The sequence below is a fragment of the Helianthus annuus genome, chromosome 13, assembly GCF_002127325.2.
Source record: "Helianthus annuus cultivar XRQ/B chromosome 13, HanXRQr2.0-SUNRISE, whole genome shotgun sequence".
In the NCBI taxonomy this organism is placed as follows: domain Eukaryota; kingdom Viridiplantae; phylum Streptophyta; class Magnoliopsida; order Asterales; family Asteraceae; genus Helianthus; species Helianthus annuus.
This window is the reverse complement of record NC_035445.2, coordinates 100,030,129-100,048,308: the sequence shown is the minus strand read 5'-3', so window position 1 is coordinate 100,048,308 and position 18,180 is coordinate 100,030,129.

The following is an 18,180-nucleotide window of genomic DNA, read 5'->3' as shown; positions in this document are numbered from 1 at the left end:
ATATAACTTCTTTTTCTCTGACTTGAGCAAAAGCTTCAGCTTCTATCCATTTAGAGAAATAGTCAGTCATAGCAAGCATAAATACTTTTCCACCAGGTGCTTTAGGGAGCTTGCCAACTATATCCATCCCCCATCTCATGAATGGCCAAGAGGATGGTATTGGGTGTAAATATTCAGCTGGCTGATGGAGGATATTGCTATGTCTTTGGCAAGGATCACACTTCTTAGCATACTCTACAGCATCCCTTTTCATGGTTGGCCAGTAGTATCCTGTTCTAAGGATCCTTGAGAATAATGCCCTGCCCCCAGTGTGGTTTCCACAATCTCCTTCATGGAAGTCTCTCAACACTTCTTCAATTTCAGGATCCTCAATACATCTTAAATATGGTCCTGCAAGGGATCGTTTATATAGCACATTATTTAAGATTGTAAATTGAGATACCTTGATCCTGAAAGCTCTAGGATTTTCTCCCATTGGAATCTCTCCGTCTTGCAAGTATTTCATGATTGGTGAGACCCATGATCCTGCATAAGATTGAGCTTCTTCACTAGGGATTACCGCAGTATCCTCTTCTATTTCCATGGCCACTTGACTTTCAATAGCAGGAGCCAGGATATGGATGATAGGGATACTTATGTCTTCTGGAATTTTCAAGGATGATCCTAAGTTGGCCAATGCATCAGCTTCCGTGTTATCCTCCCTTGGTACCTGTGTTAAGCTGAAAGAAACAAAAGAGAGTGCCAATTTTTTGACTATTTCTAAATATTTGGTTAGTTTTTCACCTTTAACGGCATAGGATCCATTAAAGTGATTGGTGATCAATAATGAGTCTACATATACTTCGAGATATTTTACCCCCATATCCTTAGCAATTTGCAAGCCAGCAATCAAGGCTTCATACTCAGCCTCATTGTTAGTTGCTTGGAACTCACAGGCTATGGAGTGGGGTATTATGTCCCCCTGTGGCGATTTTAGTAGGATCCCGAGCCCTGTGCCCTTGACATTTGAGGATCCGTCAGTGTGTAGTATCCAAGGATCCTTGGTTTCATCCAGCTGCTGGACCTCCAATTCTGCTTCTTTTTGTAGATCACTACTGAAATCAGCCACAAAGTCGGCTAAGGCTTGTGATTTAATGGCTGTTCTTGGTTTGTATCTTATATCATGGGCACTAAGCTTCACTGCCCACTTAGCCATTCTCCCTGACATCTCCGGTTTCCTGAGGACATTCTTAATTGGAAAATTAGTTTTAACAGCAATAGTATGTGTTTCAAAATAATGCCTTAACTTAGTGGATGCCATGATTAATGCAAGAATAAGTTTTTCGAGGTGTGAGTACCTGGATTCGGCATCAAGTAGACTTTTACTTACATAGTAGATAGGATATTGTGTACCTTCGTGATCCTTGACAAGGACAGCACTTACAGCGGTTGAGGATACCGCCAGGTATAAGGATAACACATCTCCTTTTTCCGGTTTTGCTAATGCTGGTGCTGAGGACATATATTCTTTAAGGGCTTGTAAAGCGTTCTCATGCTTCTCAGTCCATTCAAACTTCTTATTCTTCCTTAGGATATCGTAGAATTCTTTGCATTTTTCTGAGGATTTCGATATGAACCTGTTCAAAGCTGCTATCCTGCCTGTCAGTCTTTGAACATCCTTGGCATTGGCAGGAGATTTGATATTTACTAATGCTTTGATTTGCTCCGGGCTTGCTTCAATGCCCCTCTGAGTTACCATGTATCCTAGGAACTTTCCTGCCTTAACACCAAAATGGCATTTTGAAGGATTAAGTTTCATGTTGTAATTATCAAGGATATCGAATGCTTCTTTCAAATCCTTTAGGTGATCCTCAGCTTTCTTTGACTTGACCACCATGTCATCTATGTACACCTCCATAGTTTTTCCAATTTGATCTTTGAACATCATATTCACCAGCCTTTGATATGTTGCACCTGCATTTCTTAGTCCAAAAGGCATGGCAATATAACAATATAAACCGGTTGGGGTCATAAAGGCTGTATCCTCTTGGTCAGATGGTTCCATCTGAATTTGTTGGAATCCAGATGATGCATCCATAAAGGTCAACAATTCATGCCCCGCCGTTGCATCCACCATGGAGTCAATGTGGGGTAAAGGGAAAGGATCCTTGGGACATGCCTTATTCAAATCAGTGAAATCGACACATACCCTCCACTTTCCATTTCTCTTTTGGATAACAACCACATTGGCTAACCATTTTGGATATTTTACCTCTCTGATCATACCTGCTCGAAGTAGTCTCTCTACTTCTTCTTGGATAATGGCACTCCTTTCTGGTGCAAACTTCCTCCTTTTTTGATGGATTGGTTTGATAGACCTGTCAATGCCAAGTTTGTGAGTAATAATATCCTTAGATATACCTGTCATGTCTTCATGTTTCCAAGCAAAGGTGGATTTTCGTCTTCTTAGGAAGGATAATAAGTCTTCTTTCATCTTGCCAAGGATCCCTGACCCGATATAGATTTTTGACTCAGGATCACTAGGATCCAAAAGGATTTCATCCACATCCTGTTCCCTTGCCTCCAAGGTATCCCTTGGAGGATACTGTAATTGCTATTGCTCCCTTGGCTTCGAGGTTGGCTTCATAGATGAGGTATAACAATCCTTAGCCTCCTGCTGATCACTGTCGATCTTGATTATTCCCCATGGGCTAGGGAGCTTCACACATTGATGGTAGGTAGATGGGACTGCTTTCATATCATGTATCCAAGGCCTGCCAAGGATAACGTTGCAACAAGATAAGCAGTCAATAACACAAAATTTTTGGTAATTATGTAATCCTTCCACGTAGATTGGGAGTTTGATGTCCCCCAGAGTTTTCTTCGTTTCCCCACTGAATCCTACAAGCACGGAGGATCTCGGTGTGATGTCTGATTCTGGGATACCCATTTTCTTCAGAACATCAAGCTGGATAATGTTCACTGAGCTTCCTCCATCGATAAGGATCCTGCGTACAAAGTGGTTAGAGATAAAGAGAGTAATAACTAAACTATCATGATGAGGATCCTGAATGTTGATGCGATCATCCTCATCAAATGTTATCATCTTCCCTTCTGAGACACTTGATGTTCTAATAGGCCTCTCTCCATTATCCATTTTTGATTCTTTTGCATGTCTTTTGGCCGCCGAGAAGGATGTACCGCAGATGTCTGATCCTCCGGATATAAAGTTGATCACTTGTGCATTTGCCGGAGGTGCTGGAGCTTTTTCGGGGATCCTTTCAGGATCCTGGGTCCTTTGCTTTTTTCTCCCCAACAATTCTTTTAGATGCCCCTTGCTTAGTAGGTATCCGATTTCTTTTCTTAAAGCTATGCATTCTTCAGTTAGATGCCCGAAATCCTCATGGTATGCACACCATTTCGACTTGTCTTTAGTTCCGGATGGTTTATCGTTCTTCCTGGGCCATCTAGCCTTTTCACCTAGATTCTGCATTGCAAGGATCAATTCATGATTATCAACGGAAAAACAATATTCTGAGATTGGAGGATAATCTTCATCATCCTCTTCTTGGTCAACAGCATGCACATTCTTGTTCTCATTTCTATGGTATGATTTGAATTTGTTGTTCTTGAAGGAGGATCCTTGCTTCTCCTGTTTTGAGGATCCTACTTGTCTCTCCTGGATCCTCTTGTCATCCTCTAGCCGGATGAACCTGAGTGCTCGAGTTCTTACTTCATCTAGATTCCTGCATGGTGTCATAACAAGATCATCATAGAATAATGAATCCTTAAGCAGTCCCATTTTGAAGGCTTCAACAGCCGTAGCCATATCCAAGTTGGGAATGTCCAAGGATTCTTTACTAAATTTAGTTATATAATCCCTTAATGATTCATTATGATTTTGAGTTATCCTGTACAAATCAGTAGTTAATTTTTCAAATTTTCTGCTACAAGAGAATTGGTTATTGAATAGATTAACTAAATTAGCAAATGAAGTAATAGAGTAGGGGGGAAGACTTAGCAGCCACTTAAGAGCTGATCCAGTAAGAGTGGATCCAAATCCTTTACATAGGCATGCTTCCTTCAACTTTTCTGGGATAGGATTGATCTCCATCCTCTCCCTGTATTGTGCTATATGCTCCCCTGGATCCGTTGTGCCATCATACAGCTTCATGGTAGGGACATGGAATCTTTTGGGTACCTCTGCATCACAAATTGGTGGTGCAAAGCGAGATACCTTGTGGCTTCCATCTGCAATCTCTGGGATAGGTTTGACTACCCCTGGAACACTTGAAATCATATCCTTTAGCTTCTGCAACTCCCTGGCCATAGCATGATTGGTACCTGTATCCTGCATGAATCCATGGTTAGTGGTAGGATAATTATTTAAAGTGTTACCTCCCATTGGGTTCAAGTTAGGGAATCCATATTGCTGGGATTCTGGAACAACGGAGGGACCAGTGGAAGCAATGGTCTGCATTGGAATGAAGTCCCCTTGATGGACATCTAGACTTCCTGTTTGCAAACTTTTTAGGGATCCTGGCATCTGTAAGGATCCTGGTGTCTGGGATGATCCTGGAACGAAGGAGGATCCTTGAACCTGGGATGATCCTGGAACAAAGGAGGATCCTTGGCCCTGGAATGATCCTGGAACAAAGGAGGATCCTTGGCCCTGGAATGATCCTGGAACAAAGTAGGATCCTTGAAACTGCTGTGCCCCCGGATAGGCTCCCGAATTCATGAAGGATCCCATGTACTGAGGATAGGATCCTACTGGCCGAAAATGTGAGCCTGATGTCTGAGTCATTGCTGCCGAGTTGAGATGTAATCCTCTTGACTCCCCTATGATTTGCACGTCCGGGATTCCTGATGGCTGGGAAGTGATCATTGGAGTATCGAAGCTCAAGGATTTGGGCATCAGTGGGGAATGATCCTCTGCCGCTTTCTTTTGTCTTTTGAGGTCTCCAATTTCCCTGAGGATCCTGTCATTAGTCTCATCCTGCCGCTGCATACGATCCTTCATCTGCAAAATTAAAGCAAATACATCACTAGTACTGGGAATAGAAGAATTCATAGCAGAAGAAGATGGAGGTTTAGAGAAAGTGGGAGTTGGTCTCTTCTCAGTATTTTTCTGAGATCCTGCCGGTGGAGGAGGCAAAGTGGTCTGTGATGAGGTGACTGCAGACATCGCCGTGGATGTGTTCTTCAATGATGAAGCCATGTAACTCTTTGAAATGATTTCGAACAAAAGATTTTCTTATGAATGAAGCACCAATTGCCCCACGGTGGGCGCCAAACTGTTTTGGTCAAAAATCACACAAGGATAATGTAACCAAACTTTATGTAAACGGGGTATGATGCTTGGTTAATTATGAAAGTAAAGGATCACTTCTGTGATAAAAGATGCAAAGACACAATGATTTATACGAGGAAAAAGCCCTTGATCAATGTATGATCTCCGGCATAAAAAACCTCGGGTGATGGCAACTACCGATCACCAACTTCAATATAAGAAAAATATGATTACAACTTTGGATGATAATGAGCTGAGTACAAGGATCACTATCGTTTCGAGTGTCTAAGTGTGTGAGAGTTGCGTTGTATGTCGTGTGTGTGTTCTTCCGAATGAGGAAGAGTGGTATTTATACGTGTGTAGGTGACCTATTTTAGGTAGCTAAACTAATATTCAGCTCATTACCCCTTTAGAAATGAGATACAATCTAGCCTAAATAGCCACCCATAAATCAAGCCAAGTTTCCATATCCTGTGCAACGTCTATCTTCAATTAAGCTCTTGCCATAATTGTGAAGACGCGTCCCTTGATCATGATGCCTAGAGCGTATCCTGCTAGATGTTCCTGCAAAACAATGTTGTATTAAGCGGAAGTGGCCGTTAGTATGAGGATCACTATAATGTCCCATGATCCTGATCCTGAAGTCCCGCTGAGGATCACTATCTGCCAAAGAAACAAGGATCACTGGTTAGGATCACGTATAAGGATCACCTATAATAAAAATCCAGCCCTAACACCCACATTGACTCCATGGTGGATGCAACGGCGGGGCATGAACTGTTAACCTTTATGGATGCATCGTCTGGATTCCAACAAATTCAGATGGAGCCATCTGACCAAGAGAATACAGCTTTTATGACCCCAACCGGTTTATATTGTTATATTGCTATGCCTTTTGGATTAAGAAATGCAGGTGCAACATATCAAAGACTGGTAAACATGATGTTCAAAGATCAAATTGGACAAACTATGGAAGTATACATAGACGATATGGTTGTAAAATCCAAGAAAGCTGAGGATCACCTAAGGGACTTGGAGGAAGCATTTGATATCCTTGATAATTATAACATGAAGCTTAATCCTTCAAAATGTCACTTTGGTGTTAAAGCAGGCAAATTCTTAGGATATATGGTAACCCAGAGGGGCATTGAAGCAAGCCCGGAACAAATCAAAGCTTTGGTGAATATCAAATCCCCTGCCAACGCTAAGGATGTGCAAAGGCTAACAGGCAGGATAGCAGCTCTAAACAGATTTATATCCAAATCCTCAGAAAGATGTAAAGAATTCTATGATATCCTAAAAGAATACATGTCCTCAGCACCAGCATTGATGAAACCAGAAAAAGGAGATGTGTTATCCTTATACCTTGCGGTATCCTCAAAAGCAGTAAGTGCAGTCCTTGTTAAGGATCATGAAGGTACACAATATCCTATCTATTATGTAAGTAAGAGTTTACTTGATGCTGAATCCAGGTATTCACACCTTGAAAAACTTATTCTTGCACTGATTATGGCATCTACTAAACTAAGACATTATTTTGAAACACATGTTATTGTTGTTAGAACTAATTTCCCAATTAAGAATGTCCTCAGGAAACCAGAGATGTCCGGAAGAATGGCTAAGTGGGTAGTAAAGCTTAGCGCCCATGATATAAGATATGAACCCAGAACAGCCATCAAATCCCAAGCATTAGCAGACTTTGTGGCTGATTTCAGTAGTGATTTACAAAAAGAAGCCGAATTGGAAGTCCAGCAGCTGGATAAAACCAAGGATCCTTGGATACTACATACTGACGGATCCTCAAATGTTAAAGGCACAGGGCTAGGTATACTACTAAAATCGCCACAGGGGGACATAATACCCCACTCCATAGCTTGTGAATTCCAAGCAACTAACAATGAGGCTGAATATGAGGCCTTAATTGCTGGTTTGCGAATGGCTAAGCATATGGGAATCAGGTATCTTGAAGTATACGTGGATTCATTGTTAATCACTAATCACTTTAATGGATCCTATGCTGGTGAAAAACTAACCAATTATTTAGAGATAGTCAAAGAATTGGCACTCTCCTTTGTTTTCTTTAGTTTGACACAGGTACCAAGGGAAGAAAATACAGAAGCTGATGCATTGGCCAATTTAGGATCATCTTTGAAGATCCCAGAGGATATAAGTATCCCCATCATCCATATCCTGGCTCCTGCTATTGAAAATCAGATGGCCATGGAAATAGAAGAGGATTCTACGATGATCCCTAGTGAGGATACTCAATCTTGTTCAGGATCATGGATCTCACCAATCATGAGATACTTACAACACGGGGAGATTCCTATAGGAGAAAATCCTAGGGCTTTCAGGATTAAGGTATCCCAATTCACAATCTTAAATAATGTGCTATATAAACGATCTCTTGCAGGACCATATTTAAGATGTATCGAGGATCCTGAAGTCCAAGAAGTGTTAAAAGACTCCCATGAAGGAGATTGTGGAAACCACACTGGGGGCAGAGCATTGTTCTCAAGGATACTAAGGACAGGATACTACTGGCCAACTATGAAAAGGGATGCTGTGGAGTATGCTAAGAAGTGTGATCCTTGTCAAAGACACAGCAATATCCTTCATCAGCCAGCTAAATTTCTACATCCTATACCATCCTCCTGGCCATTTATGAGATGGGGGATGGATATAGTTGGCAAGCTCCCTAAGGCACCTGGTGGAAAAGTGTTCATGCTTGCTATGACTGACTACTTCTCCAAGTGGATAGAGGCTGAAGTTTTTGCCCAAGTCAGAGAGAAAGAAGTTATATCCTTTATTAAGAGAAACATTATAACTTGATTTGGCATTCCCTCTGAAATTGTATGTGATAATGGTTCCCAATTTATTGGGAGCAGGACTACTAACTTTTGTGATAGTTGGGGGATCAAGATGATAACATCAACACCAGTCCACCCACAAGCCAATGGTCAAGCAGAATCATCCAACAAGATCATCATCAACAATCTGAAGAAGAAACTTGGATCCAAGAAGGGGAAATGGGCAGAGGAATTGCCTTATGTGCTTTGGGCTGATAGGACAACTCCCAAGAGTGCTACTGGTCAAACACCCTTCTCTTTGGTATTTGGGGCAGAAGCAGTGATCCCAACAGAAATGGTGGTTCCAACTGCTAGAACAAGTACCCGTGATCCTGAGGAGAATGATGCAAACCTAGCTCAAGACTTGGATACTATTGAAGAAATCAGGGATCTGGCTAGGATAAGGATGGCTAGCTACCAACAAAGAATGGCTGGTGCTTACAACAAAAATGTAAGGATAAGGAAATTCCAAGTTGGGGATATGGTATTGAGAAAAGCATTCCAAAATACCATCAATCCTGCTGATGGGAAATTGGCACCAAAGTGGAAAGGCCCTTACTTGATTGAAGCCGAAGCAGGAAAGGGGGCATATAAATTGCTAACCATGGAAGGAAATTTGTTACCAAGAGCCTGGAATGCTGTTCACTTAAAGAAATATTTCATGTGAACAGGATCCTCCTGGCACATATGATCCTTACATTAAAAGCATCCTCGAAGGATCCCAGTGATGTCAATGATCCTTACTCTGGTAAAGTCCTAATCCTAAACTATTCCATTTTCTTATTTTTACCTAAGGATAAGGATCATGTATCCTTCATCCTACTCTCATGAGAATTTGAGTTCTGATAGTCCAGGTATCCTCAGCATATTATTGATAGTCTTCAAAAGCATCTCAGATCCTTGGGTTCAACCCCAGTTATCCTTGGGCTTGTCCCCAGTTTTCGCCTGTAGCGCACGATGATCCTGGTATAGTTCATGTCTTTGGGACCAGTACCCGCTCCAGGGGCTGATAACCTCATCGTACTGGCTATGCCTAGGATCCTACGTATAATGGTAGACGTACCATACATCCGTTCCTAAGGTTTCTAACGTTTTCACGTTAGCTAAGGTTTTGGCATTTTCATGTCACTAAGTATGGATAGTCGCCAGTAAGGGCCATACTCCAGTTTACATACGATCCTTGGGCTTGTTCCCAGTTATCCTTCGGGCTTGTCCCCAGTTATCCTTCGGGCTTGTCCCTAGTTATCCTTGGGCTTGTCCCCAGTTATCCTTTGGGCTTGTCCCCAGTTACTAACTTATCTTTTATATTGGCTTAGTCCCAAGTTATATTCCATTCTTTCAGGTTTTCGAAGTTAAACAATTAAGGATCCTTAATCCTTATTATCCATTAGAGTTTTACTTATGGTTATCCTGATTAAAGGTTAGGATCCTAACTTGGATCCTCAGGTATGATCCTTAACTATTTTTAATTTCATTCATTATTCATTTGAATAACCCTTAGACCTTGACAATTGAACCTATGATCCTTAAAATAAACTACTTTGAAAATTTTCGATTATAGGATATTTGATCCAGGATCATATCCTAAATTTCTTAAACATAATTTGCTCAACTTTTCTTACTCAAACAAACATGTATCAAAACAATTGGAGATTAAAAGGATAACAATACGAGATAAGCCAAAAAGATTAGAGTTATTTTATTAACAAAGGTTTGAAACCCTTCAAAGTTGTCAAAATTGCCAACCCACGTTTCTACCAGCAAAACGTGGCCCGTCCACATGGGTTGGCAAAGGGTGTCCATTGTTATTGCGGTCACAGCATGCAGGTAAATAAAAGGCGGCAGGATCACAATGGCTTCATCCCCCAAACAGAGGATCCCTCCACCATTTGCAATCCTACCTATTGTCTGAAGGATCCTGGATCCTTAATCCTAAAACTATTGTTCAAAGTTACAGACCATAATTGTTTAAAAACATCAACAACCACAAAAAAATTGGGCTCCGGCTATGTCTATAAGTTTCCTTCATCGCCCAATCCTGCAGCTCAAGCCTTCGCTGCACCATCACCACCAGCTCCACTTGCCTCTCCACCCTGATCCTTGCCAGCATCACCACCTTCGAGCATCGGGATCTCCTCAGCCTCCTCATCATCCTCCAACTCTGCCAGCCTCGCCTTCCAGCCCTCAACGTCCCATGTGCTCTTGTCGAAGGCAGGATCCTGAGCCTCCGCAGCCATCTGCAGCTGCATCTTATACATGGTTATCGCAGCAGAGACCTTGGCATCCTGGGTGATATCATGCTTCTCATAATCAAAGTTGATCAGCATTTTGGCAGCTTCATCCTTGGTAGCCCGGAGCTCCTTCTCAAGATCAGCAATCTTGAGATCCTTCAGCACACCCATCTGTTGGAGGTCAGCAATTTGGCGATCTTGATCCTCGACGTGGCCAACATAAGTCTCTATTTCAGCAAATTTCTGCAAGGAAAACAAGGCATAACGTCAGAAACAAGTAATCCTCAAAACTGTCAGGATAACAAACAGGGGCAGTGATCCTTACCTCGTTGAAGTAGTCCAGAAACTGTTGGCAGAGCAGGGGCAGGCCTTGTAAATCCTCAGAGGCCTTTCTCTTCTTTCCTTTACCCCTAATAGGTGCTTTAGGGGCTGAAACGCTTGGGCTAGCAGGATTCTTCTTCCTTGAGGATTTCACGTTGGTCAGATCATCGATGCCAAACTTTGAGGCAGACTTAGAAGGTTTTCCAGCACCTACATAACCAAAATAAGATAAGTATTCTAATTACATTTGAAATCCTACACAGAATTACTTTACAAATATGAATACTTACTTGACATTGTGGCAGAGGCAGAGGATACTTCTTGAGAATCCTGGGCAGCAACCTGAAAAGTTCTTGTCTCCGGATCAAGCTTCTTAAAAGCCAAGAATCTCTCTTTTGCAGCAGGAGTCAACTTAAGATGAGCAACGGATATGGCTGCACAAAAAACAAGAAAATATTAGTGATCCTCACCCTAAGGAACAAATCTTATGGTGATCCTTCCAAGATCCTCTATCCTACCATGAGTAGCCCACTCTTTGGGCAGATCCTTCCCATCAGGGATGGTATCTCTCCTAACAAAAAAGAACCGACGCTTTCAGTTTGTGTCGTTCTTGGTGACTTTGAAGACAGGATGATCCTCTCCAGCTTTTCGCTTAAACAAATAACGATGGGATCCGAAAGTGGTAAGATCATACATCTCAGCCAGCTCCGGCATACCAAGGTCAATCCCCTCTTGTTCAATGATCCTCTCAAGGGTATATAACACCCTCCAGATCATGGGCATGGCCTGGATATAGCAGATGCCGGTGAGAGAGAAGAAGGATTGAGTGAACTGTGGGAAAGGATACGAATATCCTGTCAAGAACGGAGTAACCGGGAAAGCTACCCAAGTATCAGAAGTAAAATCACTCAAAGTAGTGGGGGTGAAAGACTTGAAGAGGGTGCTCGCCGGAAAGCAATGACGAATCTTGTCGATCTGAGAGTCGGTAAAACAACACCTCTCAGTGGGAGAATCCTTGATGATCCCTTGACCCTTCAAGGGACTGTCCTTCTTGGGATCCTTGTGCGGGGAGTTCCGCAGCAACATCTTTTCAAGACGATAGAAAGAAAAAGAAGAACAGAGTAAGAGAAGGAAAAATGAGGAAAAGAGATACCTGATTGATCTTCGGACGAGAATATAAAGGGAGTCTCTCTTGAATTTAAATGCAAATTGATCCTATCTCTAACTCCTATTTATAATGATGATTTGCAGGGCTGTCACTTCTGTGACGTAAGGTTTGCAACGGCTAGTTATCCGTTAACTTGTTGCGGATAAGATCAAACAAAATACAACTCGTTTATTTACAATATTACTCCTTATATTTTGGGGGAAATTGTTAGGGCTGGATTTTCATGACTTATGATCCTTAAATGTGATCCTAACCAGTGATCCTTGATTCTTTGGCAGATAGTGATCCTCAGAAGAGTTCCAGGATCAGGATCACGGACCATCCTAGGGATCCTTATACTAACAGTTGTTCTCCTTGGAATTAATGTTATCTTGCAGGAATTTCGAGTAGGATCCGCTCTTAGCAACGTAAACAAGGAACTCGTCTTTACAACTTTGGCATATGCATAATCGAAGATGGACGTTGTGGACGATATGGAAACTCAGCATAATTTAAGGGCGATAATTTAGGCTAGATTTACTTCTATTCCTAAAGGGGTAACGAGCTAATAATTAGGTTATTTACCTAAAATACGACCACTCACACTTGTATAAATAGCACTCTTCCACATTCGGAAGACACAACACATTTTTCACACGCTTTGACACACGATACTATAGTGATCCTTGTACCTAGCTCGTTACCACCAAAAGTTGTAACCATTATTTGTTATATTGAAGTTTGGTGATCGGTAGTTTCCATCACCCGAGGTTTTTTATGCCGGAGATCATTGATCAAGGGCTTTTTCCTCGTATAAATCCTTGTGTCAATTGTGCATTTTACATTTAAGTGATCCTTCACTTTGTTCATCATACCAAGCATCATTCCCCGTTTACATAAGAGTTTGGTTGCATTATCCTTGTGTGATTTTTGACCAAAACAGTTACGAGTGTGTGTGTTAAGCTAAAAATAGCCAAGTGTTCTAAATTTAGCTCGCTATCCCCTTAAAAATGGAAAATATCTAAGCTAACAAACTATCCGCATTTCATGCAAGTTCCCCACGAACTCCATAACGTCCATATTGGTCAAGCACGTGTGGAAAAAATAACGAATATGCCCCAGGAATCTCGCCAAGACCAAGTCCAAGCTCATGCTCCTGCAAAACAATAACATATTCAAAGTAGACAATCGTTAGTATAAGGATCCTTACCATGATCCATGATCCTGATCCTGCAACCCTCCTGAGGATCACTATCTAAAGCAGAAACAAGGATCACCAGATCCAATCAGTAAATGAGGATCACTGATCATAGGTGAATCCACCCCTAACAATATGTATCCTAAAAACTTTGAATATATATGTTAGGGGAGGATTTTCTAACAATTAGTGATCCTTACTTATTATCCTAATAAGTGATCCTTACTTCTATGGCAGATAGTGATCTTCAGAAGAGCTTCAGGATCAGGATCATGGATCACATTAAGGATCCTCAAACTAATGATTGGCTGTTTATATTTCGTATTGTTTTGCAGGAGTATTGAGCTTGACTTGGTCTTGGCAACGTTACTATGGAATATTCCCCGGGTATTTCGCACTCATTTGAATGGAAATGGACGTTGTGGAGAACGTGGGAGAATGGCACGAAAGTCGGGCAGTTAGTTAGCTTAGTTTAGCTTTCGTATTTAAAGGGGTGACGAGCTAAAATTAGAACACTTAGCCAATTTTGCTTACACACACTCTCGTACAGTTGCAGTCACAAAGCTTTCAGCAAACACTTCACATTTCTCATACTTTTACACGTTTAAGCTTAGTGATCCTTGTACTTAGCTCGTCACTATCCGAAGTTGTAAACTTTAATTGATTTATTTGAGCTTGGTGATCGGTAGTTTCCATCACCCGAGGTTTTTTATGCCGGAGATCATTCATTGATCAAGGGCTTTTTCCTCGTATAAATCCTTGTGTTGTTCATGCAATTTATATCATAGTGATCCTTATCATAGTTCTTCATTTCAAGCATCATTCCCCGTAACTTGGAGTTTGATTGCATTATCCTAGTGTGATTTTTGACCAAAACAGTTTGGCGCCCACCGTGGGTCAATTGGTGCTTCATTCATAAGAAAGTTTTCTGTTGGTGATCATTCCGGTTCATTGCATACGAATACATGGCTTCATCAGTGAAGAATACCTCTACGGCAATGTCTGCGGTCAATTCGTCTCAGGGCATTCCACCTTTGCCTCCACCACCTGCTGGATCTCAGAAAATTGCTAAGAAGAAACCGACTCCTATTTTCTCTAAACCTCCAACTTCTTCTGCTTCTTCTACTCCCACTACTAGTGACATGTTTACCTTGATTTTGCAGATGAGAGATCACATACAGCAACAGGACAAGACCAATGACAGGATCCTCAAAGAAATCGGAGATCTCAAGAAACAAAAGAAAGCGGCAGAGGATCATTCCCCACTGGTGCCCAGATCTTTGAATTTTGATACTCCGGTGATTACCTCTCAGCCTTCGGTGATTCCAGACGTTCAGTATGTGGGTGGACCAAAAGGAGTGCACTACGGATCAACAGTAATGACTCAGGCATCAGGTTCATATTTCCAGCCAGCGGGATCCTATCCTCAGCATATGGGATCCTTCATGAGTTAAGGAGCCTACTCAGGAGCGCAGCAGATTCAAGGATCCTCCTTTGTTCCAGGATCGTCCCAGGTTCAAGGATCCTCCTTTGTTCCAGGATCATTCCGGGTTCAAGGATCCTCCTTTGTTCCAGGATCATCCCAGGTTCAAGGATCCTCCTTTGTTCCAGGATCATCCCAGGTTCAAGGATCCTCCTTTGTTCCAGGATCATCCCAGTTTCAAGGATCCTCCTTTGTTCCAGGATCATCCCAGGTTCAAGGATCCTCCTTTGTTCCAGGATCATCCCAGTTTCAGGGATCCTTCCAGATGCCAGGATCCTTGAGGAGTTTGCAAACAGGAAGTTCAGATGTCCATCAGGGAGATTTTATTCCAATGCAGACCATTGCTTCCACTGGTCCCTCCATCATCCCAGAGTCCCAGCAATATGGATTCACATCCAGTGTTCCTAACTTGAACCCAATGGGAGGTAACACTTTTAACAATTCTCTTACCACTAACCATGGATTCATGCAGGATGCAGGTATCAACCATGCTATGGCCAGAGAGTTGCAAAAACTGAAGGATATGATATCAAGTGTTCCAGGAGTGGTCAAACCTATCCCGGAGATTGCAGATGGAAGCCATAAGATATCTCGTTTTGCACCACCAATCTGTGATGCTGAGATACCCAAAAGGTTCCATGTTCCAACTATGAAGCTGTATGATGGTTCGACGGATCCTGAGGAACACATAGCACAATACAGGGAGAGGATGGAGATCAATCCAATTCCAGAAAGGTTAAAGGAAGCATGCCTATGCAAAGGATTTGGATCCACTCTTACTGGATCAGCTCTCAAGTGGCTGCTAAGTCTTCCCCCTTACTCTATTACCTCATTTGCTAATCTAGTTAACTTATTTAATAATCAGTTTTCTTGTAGTAGAAAATTTGAGCGATTAACTAGTGATCTATATAGGATAACCCAAGGTTATAATGAATCATTAAGGGATTACATAACCAAATTTAGTAAGGAATCCTTAGACATTCCCAATTTGGATATAGCCACGGCTGTTGAGGCCTTCAAAATGGGATTGCTTAGGGACTCGTTGTTCTATGATGATCTTGTTATGACACCTTGCAGGAACCTAGATGAGGTAAGAACCCGGGCACTCAGGTTCATCCGGTTAGAGGATGACAAGAGGATCCAGGAGAGATTAGCAGGATCCTCAAAACAAGAAAAGCAAGGATCCTCGTTCAAGAATAACAAATTCAAATCCTATAACAGATCTGACAACCAGAACGTGCATGCTGTTGATCAAGAAGATGATGATGAGGATTATCCTCCAATTTCTGAATATTGTTTTTCCGTTGATAACAATGAACTAATCCTTGCAATGCAGAATCTAGGAGATAAAGCCAGATGGCCTAGAAAAAATGACAGACCGGCCGCAACCAAAGACAAATCAAAGTGGTGTGCATACCATGAGGATTTTGGGCATTTAACGGAGGAATGCATCGCATTGAGAAAGGAAATTGGATATCTATTGAGCAAGGGGCATTTAAAAGAATTGCTGGGTAGAAAAAAGTCAAGGACTCAGGATCCTGAAAGGATCCCTGAGAAAGCTCCAGCCCCTCCGGCAGATGCACAAGTGATAAACTTTATTTCTGGAGGATCAGACATCTGTGGTACATCCTTCTCAGCAGCTAAAAGGCATGCAAAGGAAGCTAAAAAGGATAATGGAGAAAGACCTGTTCGAACATCAAGTGTCTCTGAGGGAAAAGTCATAACCTTTGATAAGGATGATCGTGTTGACATCCAGGATCCTCATCACGATGGTTTAGTTATTACTCTTTTTATTTCTAACCATTTTGTCCACAGGATCTATTGACGGAGGAAGCTCAGTGAACATTATCCAGCTAGATGTTCTGAAGAAAATGGGTGTCCCTGAATCAGATATCATACCAAGATCCTCCGTGCTTGTGGGATTTAGTGGCGAAACTAAGAACACCCTGGGGGACATCAAACTCCCAATTTATGTCGAAGGATTACATAATTATCAAAAATTTTGTGTCATTGACTGTTTATCTTGTTGTAATGTTATCCTTGGCAGGCCCTGGATACACGATATGAAGGCAGTCCCATCGACCTACCATCAATGTGTGAAGCTCCCTAGCCCTTGGGGAATAGTCAAGATCGATAGTGATCAGCAGGAGGCTAAGGATTGTTATACTTCATCAATGAAACCAGCCTCGAAATCAAGGGAGCAATAGCAATCAAAGTATCCTCCAAGGGACGTCTTGGAGGCAAGAGAGCAGGATGTGGTAGAAATCCTCATGGATCCTGATGATCCTGAATCCAAAATCTATATCGGGTCAGGGATCCTTGGCAAGATGAAAGAAGACCTTGTATCCTTCCTCAAAAGAAGGAAGACTACCTTTGCATGGAAACATGAGGATATGACAGGTATATCTAAGGATATTATCACTCATAAACTTGGCATTGACAGGTCATTCAAACCAATCCATCAAAAAAGGAGGAAGTTTGCACCAGAAAGAAATGCCATTATCCAGGAAGAGGTAGAAAAATTGCTCCGAGCAGGTATGATTAGAGAGGTGAAGTATCCAATATGGCTGGCCAATGTGGTTGTTGTTCAAAAGAAAAATGGAAAGTGGAGGGTATGTGTCGATTTCACTGATTTAAATAAGGCATGTCCCAAGGATCCTTTCCCATTACCCCACATTGACTCCATGGTGGATGCAACGGCGGGTCATGAACTGTTGACTTTTATGGATGCTTCATCTGGATTCCAACAAATTCAGATGGAACCATCTGACCAAGAGGATACGGCTTTTATGACCCCAACCGGTATATATTGTTATATTCCTATGCCGTTTGGATTAAGGAATGCAGGTGCAACATATCAAAGGCTAGTGAATATGATGTTCAAGGATCAGATTGGACAAACTATGGAGGTTTACATAGATGATATGGTGGTAAAGTCCATAAAAGCTGAGGATCACCTAAGAGACTTGGAGGAAACATTTGATATCCTTGACAGATATAACATGAAACTTAATCCTTCAAAATGTCACTTTGGTGTTAAAGCAGGTAAATTCTTAGGATATATGGTGACCAAGAGAGGCATTGAAGCTACCCCGGAACAAATCAAAGCCTTGGTGAACATCAAATCTCCTGCCAATGCTAAGGATGTGCAAAGGCTAACAGGCAGGATAGCAGCTTTGAACAGATTTATATCCAAATCCTCAGAGAAGTGCAAAGAATTCTATGATATCCTAAGGAAGAACAAGAAATTTGAGTGGACTGAGAAGAATGAGAGTGCTTTACGAGCTCTCAAAGAATACCTATCCTCAGCTCCAACCTTGATGAAACCAGAAAAAGGAGATGTGTTATCCTTATATCTTGCTGTATCCTCAAAAGCAGTAAGTGCAGTCCTTGTTAAGGATCATGAAGGTACACAACACCCTGTCTATTATGTAAGTAAGAGTTTACTTGATGCTGAATCCAGGTATTCACACCTTGAAAAGCTTATTCTTGCATTAATCATGGCATCTACTAAGTTGAGACATTATTTTGAAACTCATGTTATTGTCGTCAAAACTAATTTTCCAATTAAGAATGTCCTCAGGAAACCAGAGATGTCTGGAAGGATGGCTAAGTGGGCAGTGAAGCTTAGTGCCTATGATATGAGATATGAGCCTAGAACAGCCATCAAATCCCAAGC